The 6990-nt window shown below is 39.8% G+C and overlaps 1 non-coding gene and 1 pseudogene across 1 annotated transcript; both read right to left on the minus strand.

The window, feature by feature from the left end:
• Positions 1-1538: 1538 nt before the first annotated feature.
• LOC123331897 lies at positions 1539-5960 on the minus strand (annotated as a pseudogene).
• A 180-nt stretch (positions 5961-6140) lies between these two features.
• Positions 6141-6213, minus strand: TRNAG-UCC. Its single transcript has one exon. It is a non-coding gene; the product is annotated as a tRNA-Gly (tRNA).
• Between the last annotated feature and the right edge of the window lie 777 nt (positions 6214-6990).

Consider the following 6990-nt stretch of genomic DNA (forward strand, 5'->3'; position numbering starts at 1 on the left):
AATTCTTGGAAAGCATTTTCTGCCTCCTGATGGTTGTGGAAGCCTTTCCCCCACAAAACGTTGTCAGGATGCTTGAAGAAGTGGTGGGCAGTTGGCAAGAGGTCAGGTGAATATGGCGGATGAGGCAAAACTTTTGCACCAACCTAATATCACTATTATCAGGAATTTCTGATGGAAAGTGATTGGTGTTTGCCAAAAAACAAAACATGGATTTGCTTCAGGGAAGGGGGAAAAGTTTTTTTTCCCTCTTGGGTCTAAATCACACACACTTTCTCACACACAAAAAAATCAAAGTAAGGAAAATTAAATGCTTTTTATTAATGAATTTGCCACACAGAGATTTCGGGTGAGTTAGTCAGAGGCAAAAGTGGTTTCAGGTGAATATTTTCTAGTGAGTAAACATACATAGCCATTTGGTGGGATGGAGATAGGGGCCTTTGGTCTATTTTTAGCCCATTACGTCTGCAGCCTCAGCCAGTGCCTGCACAACTGTGTTCAGTGGAAAGTCTCTTTGTGCCGAATCCAAAGCTTCAGAAGAAGCAATTAAATGTTCATGAGAAGTAAACATGGAAAAGTGGAAAAAACAATTTTCTCCTTACAGACCATTTGAATAAAACTTGGTATCAAAGATGACTGAAGAGAAACTTTCCCGATGACGCTGTGGGTGTGAACATTTTCATAGAGATTTTCCCTAAAAACAGTTTTGCACAATAGCTGCCAAACCTGGCCCAGATGTTTCACATCAGTCTTCTGAGATGGTATCTTCACTGAGGTCAGCAGAAACTCTAGCTGAATTTCCTTAAATCCTGTACCTCCAAGACCAAATGCAACTTAGGCCTTAGGAATTTTGTACCACCTTGGCCAGTTCTGTGTGGCTGGTCACCTTAGCCACCAAAAAAAAAAATGCTTTTAAATCATTTCTATGTAACAATTAGATTAAAATTTCTTCTTTGAAGTCTGCTTCCAGTTGGCATTTTGGATATCACTTAAATTGAATCTCTGCTTTTGTGCTCATATGTTGGGCCACGGGGCCATGGAGCCTATTAAAGGTTTTTTTTTTTAAAAAAAAAAAACAAATTTCATTTTAATATTGTTAAAACAGTAACACTAAAAAATGAGACAATGAGTATGCAGTGCCAAGTCAATCCAAATAGCAATTCTGATTTAGAATTGATAATGTGTAAGATCCTAACGGTAACTAGCTATTATAAACATATGTTCTGTGTCAAGACAAGCTCTCAGCTACAGAATTCTAAAAATCCTAAAACTCCATCTCCTAAGGTACCAGCAAGGAGGAAAGGGATTTTTAATCTGAGAGCAGAGTAGCAATGGAGTTGCTGGTTACCAGAGGAGGAATCTGAGTCATCACAGCAGGAAGGTTAAAGGACAGTGTATTACACAGAGTTCTATGGCTTCAGAGAACACTAGTCTAAACTATATTTTTAAAACTTTTTTCCCCCAGTCCTAAAATTCACCCAGGAGAAAGAGGCTGGTTTAACTGCAAAGCAGAGAAAATTGATCAGCCTGGAGGGCTGCACCTAGTCGGAGAGGTCGAATGGCATCTTGCTGATGACCTCCCCATTCTCATCGACTATGGTGTCGTAGGCCCAGCGGTGGTTGCGGCAGCAAGTCGGTCTGCACTTGGTGGAGTTACACTTGGGGCACGGGTAGAAGCAACCCAGGCAGCCTTCATCAAGGCAGTCACACAGGTGAAGGTGAGCCTGCCCTTTTTGTCATACTTGTTGACTTCGCGTTTTACAGAAACAAACTCATTCTTCTTTGCCATTTGCCTTTTCTTTATCTGCTGCCTTATTTCAGGATTAAAGTTGGCTACCTGAGGCCCGGGATTTTGAAATGACAACCGTTTTAACTGTCGCTCCCCCCGTTTCATTTGCTTCAGTTCCATCTCACTTGGTTTCTCAGGAGAACTTTGACGTGCAGGTCTCTCTCGCATGGAACTGCTCTTTTCTGCTTGTTCACTCATTTCTGCTCACCTGGGGACACAAACAAAGTCACCAACCATTTGTGGGGGCTCAGTCAACCATGAGGATGCTGGAGCTGGTAAAAGTCATTTCAGAATGGGCCTATTAAGTTTTTACTTCAAACCTGGCTTAAGTGGATAGGAGCAAGTTTATCAACACCAACAAATCTTTGGACAAAAGTGCTTTTATCAGATAGTATTTCCTCCTTTATTTAACCATCTTTTTCTATCAAATGTTTAAATAACCATTCATGTTTGTCTAGACTGCTGCTAAGTCGCTTCAGTTGTGTCCGACTCTGTGCGACCCCATAGACGGCAGCCCACCAGGCTTTGCTGTCCCTGGGATTCTCCAGGCAAGAACACTGGGGTGGGTTGCCATTTCCTTCTCCAATGCATGAAAGTGAAAAGTGAAAGTGAAGTCGCTCAGTCGTGTCCAACTCCTAACGACCCCATGGACTGCAGCTAACCAGGCTCTTCTGTCCATGGGATTTTCCAGGCAAGAGTACTGGAGTGGGGTGCCATTGCTTTCTCCGTTGTCTAGACTAGTACTTCTCAAACATTACTGTGCATATGAATCATGAAACATCTTGTTAAAAACTAGATTATGATTCAGTTAGGACTGGGGTGGGGCCAGAGAGTCTACCTTTCTAATGTATGCCCAGATTATACTGATATTGCTAATTCCAAGCCTATTTTGAGTCTCAAGGGCCTAGAGCTAAACCAGTAGTGATCAAGGGCAAAAATTGCTTGATCAGGGTCAAAAATTGCTTTGCTTTAATAGAAACCCAGTTATTCTTATCTGAGTGGCCCTAGGATAGAAAAACAACAGGTTTTTATGTAAAGAATCTCTTTCTCTCCACTATGTCCCCCCACCGCCCCCACACAAGGCAAACTCTTGACTTTTCCTCCAGCTAAATTGGTTTGAACAAAGAAAACACAGTCTGAACCACTTCAGATCAATAAACATATTCCTTGTTTCTAATGACTGTAGTAAGTAATGGAAATTGGATGGTCATTTTTAGCAATTGCCTTTTCTCTTTAAAATGTCAGCACATTAGCTGTGGTTTATTTATTTCGCTTGAAGTGACCTCCAATTCTCCTCAGGAAACACTCACAAGCTACTTTAAGGTAATTCATCATATTGAATTAGTGATTGGTTTTTAAAAGGCTTTCTAAAGTCAGTACATTCTCAAGGACTTTCAGTGTCATTTCGCGTCTCTCCTTGTCTCACTGTCTCCCTGTGTATGTCTCTTCCCTCACCACTGCCCCCATCCCTCTGTTTCTCTCCTAATTGGCCCATGTCCTACAGACTCCACAAAGCTTCCCAAACTACTGATAATTGAAAGTAGAGAGGCAGAGGATGCCCATTTCTTTAAGGATGTTCTGCCTAGCTTCAAGAAGCAAACTGGCCGAAAGGAAGGGAGAGGATGGGGCATCAGCTGTGAGAGGATCACCATACTAGAGAAAAATTCCCTTTGCTTCTCACTGGAGAGTTTCAGGCAGTTCCAGAGGACTGGCCACACTCTGTTTGATCCATACTACTAATTTCACACAACAGGTTCCTTTTAGGTCTTCCTCGTCACTTGAACGATGTAGTGTCTACAGAGAGGGAAAAGCAAATGATTCCCCTGAATCTGTCTCTTGAATTGGATTTATTTGCCAGGATCTTGTTGAGTAAATACCCAGGACAGAAATAATACAGTTTCATAGTTTCTAAGTTACTCCAATGTCTTGGCAGGTCTAGAACATTTAGTTTTTTCATTACTCTTATTCTTTGAGTTGTAATTTCATAGTTGACTATTTACCTTACTTTTGGGGGGGGAAGGGTAGCAGCTACCTTTCTGATACATTACCCTAGGCAGAGGAGCCTCAGGCATCACACTGCCAGGGATCAGACACTAGCAATGTCTTCACCACTAACTATCTGACTTTAACTTAAGATGACTTCAGTTGCTTAACCTCAGTTTCCTCATCTGAAAATGGGGGTACTAATAGTACCTTCTCTATGGGTATGCCTTAAATTACGTGCAGTGAGAACTTCAAAGATGATATAAGACCAGGTTTCTGCCAGCAAAGGTTGTCAATCTCCACTGGAGAGATCAAGTGTCTGCAGCTCACTGCAAGGACAGGGAAAGGTGCTCCAGTTCAGATTCAGAGAACCCTATGGGGGGTGGGGGTGGGGGTGGGGTTCGTAATAATCAAATATCAATAGAGGCATCCCTATTTAGAACTAAGCTTTATATCTTTTTTCTGCACCCCCCCCCAGTTTAGTGAGGTGCTCAGTCACTCAGTTGTGTCCAACTCTTTGCAACCCCATGGACTGTAGCCCTCCAGGCTCCTCTGTCCATTTTCCAGGCAAGAATATTGGAGTGGGTTGCCATTCCCTTTTCCAGAACTAAGCTTTACATTTTAAAGAATTCCGGTTCACCCCCATAATGGTAGGAAAAAAAAAAGTGTGTGTGTGTGTGCATGTGCAAATTTGCCACCATAATTCAGTCTAAAGCCACTATTTTTCATTCATTCATTCAACAAATATTGATCTGGAGTCTATCATATATGCTAGGACTTGTGCCCTATTTATTGCAGTCACAATGCACACACAAGTCCAGAGTCCTTCAAGCAGTGGCCTTTACAAATATGAATAAATTGGGGTAAAAATCTTTCACTCTTCAATTAAGCAAAATATCTGTGTAGGCCAATTTTAAGGCACAGTATTTGTTTTAGAAACAGGCATCAAGACTGTGGTGGAGAAACTCAACGTTTAGTTATGAATAGCTGTGAACCAAACACAAAACTGATTCTCAATATCTTTGTAGTAAAAGCAGAGTTTGTTGCCTGTCTGAATGTTCCAATGTTGTTCCACTGATATTCCTTTTATTTTTAGAATATAAACAGTTATTAAAAGAAAACAGAATCAGGTTACAATGAGACCTTTTACTGCAGGAGCACTGTAATAGCCCAATGTGCTGGATACTGCAAGTAAAATCACCAGGCAGCTGAACAGATGTGGCCATTTTATGTTCAGCTATAGCACACTCAACCTTTGACATGAGATATGTTTGTGAACCAGAATTGTTAGCTTAAACCCCAGGGCCTGTTAAACCCTTGACCTCTCTCAAAAATGTTGGGAGGATATGTTGAGGCAAACAGTTTAGGGAAATTCAAAATAGAAATAAATGCTAGGTGAATGCATTTGAACCCTTGACATTCCAATCCTGTTGGTCAGGAAAGATCTTGGTATTTTCACAGGGAAATATTTTTTCTGTTGAAATCACTTTGAAGGTAACATTATTTTCTTCTTGTCACTCAATTTATTTACTTGTCATAAAACAAAGTGAAAGAACTCTGAGCCCAACCACATAAACGTCTTAAATGCATGAGCTTTATCATTATCTTTCTTACCATAGTTCTGTTAGTCCTTAAATTTCATGGTGCTGAAAATATCCTTTTTGTGTTTCTTTTCTGGATTGTTCTCCCTCTGAGCAATGGTTACCAGAATCTTTTAGAATGACATGTATTTGCTAATTGGATTAAAGGTGAGATAATGGAAGACTTTGTTTCCCCAACTATCTGGGTGATACTCTTAATCTGGAAAACAGATGTTTCAACCGTTTTTGCATCTTTGTGTTCATGATTACAGTAAGGTTTCAGAATATTCCAAATGATTCCAATTCGTTTTTCACATAGTTGGAAGCAGGAAGCCATTAAGGTGAACCCCTTAAACTTACATGTAATAATAGGAGGTGAAAGAAGGTAGAAAAGGGAGGGAGGAGTCCATTAGACTTGTTCTTGGTTGATGTTTTTTATACTTCTCTCAGCTCTCAAAACTGTTTGTTTAATTCACTTATTGAAGCAGTTGATGCTTTTTATTATCCCATGCACACAGATTAAAAATATTAAAATATACTTACTAATTGGAAGATGAAAGATAATCCTTATTTAGGTGGTTACACTACTTTCACCGCAGACAGTCCTTTTACCTAAAACACCATAAAGAGACAGTTTATCATCTATTCATTAGGGGGAAAATGTGTTAAATGTAACATACGAATAAAATCTCCTGTCCTTCCCAATAATTGTGTGTTTTTAAAATTTTTTTATTATTATTTTAAATTTTATTTGGCTGCATTGGGTCTTAGTTTCAACATGTGGGATCTAATTCCCTGACCAGGGAGCAAACCTGGGCCCCCTGCATTGGAAGTGCAGAGTCTTAGCCACTGGACCACCAGGGAATTCCAATAATTGTGTCTCTTAACTTTCATCTTTCATCTAAAAATGTTTATACAAGTTTTGTAGGCCATTGGTATTTGAGAAAATGGGAGGAAAATGGTTATTACTGAAATAGTCTTAATGAAAAATAGTTTCAAATGTTCAAATTATGTTAAAAAAAAAGCAAAGGGGGCAAAAGAAATCTTATTACAATAGTACCCTGGCTGAAAGTTTCAACAAATTTAGTCTTTTAAAAAAACCTTCAGTAATAGTAATAAAGAAAGAGATCCTTTTCGTTTAACAGTGAGAATGATTAATTTGGCATTAGAAACACTTCACATTTTCCATAACTGATACTGGGAATCAAAGATGTATGGGAACTTTGTCTATATTTGAGGTTATACAAAAGCCTTGATGTATACAGAAGTGGAAATTCTTGGGTCCTGCACCCAGAAATTCCAATTCATTAAGTCTGGGGGGTTGCCTGTGACCCTGTATTTTTAACAAACAGCCCTGGTGATTCTGATGTTGGTTTTCCAGGGACCACACCTGGAGAAGGGTGGTTGTGTAACTCTTCTGAGATTGTAACAGAGCCCAGCTCTGCCTGCCATCCTTTGCTCCCACAGCTGTTGCTAAATATCCTTCAACAAAGATCTTTAGGGAGATGACTTTCATACAGTTTGATCTCTTGAGATACATTCTGAGTGATCCTCAGTTATGACAGTTAAACACCTTTGATTAATTCACTATACTCCTCCTGAAATTAGTGAATTATGAGGGTGTATCTGGTAACTGTCTAC

Source organism: Bubalus bubalis, chromosome X, assembly GCF_019923935.1.
Source record: "Bubalus bubalis isolate 160015118507 breed Murrah chromosome X, NDDB_SH_1, whole genome shotgun sequence".
In the NCBI taxonomy this organism is placed as follows: domain Eukaryota; kingdom Metazoa; phylum Chordata; class Mammalia; order Artiodactyla; family Bovidae; genus Bubalus; species Bubalus bubalis.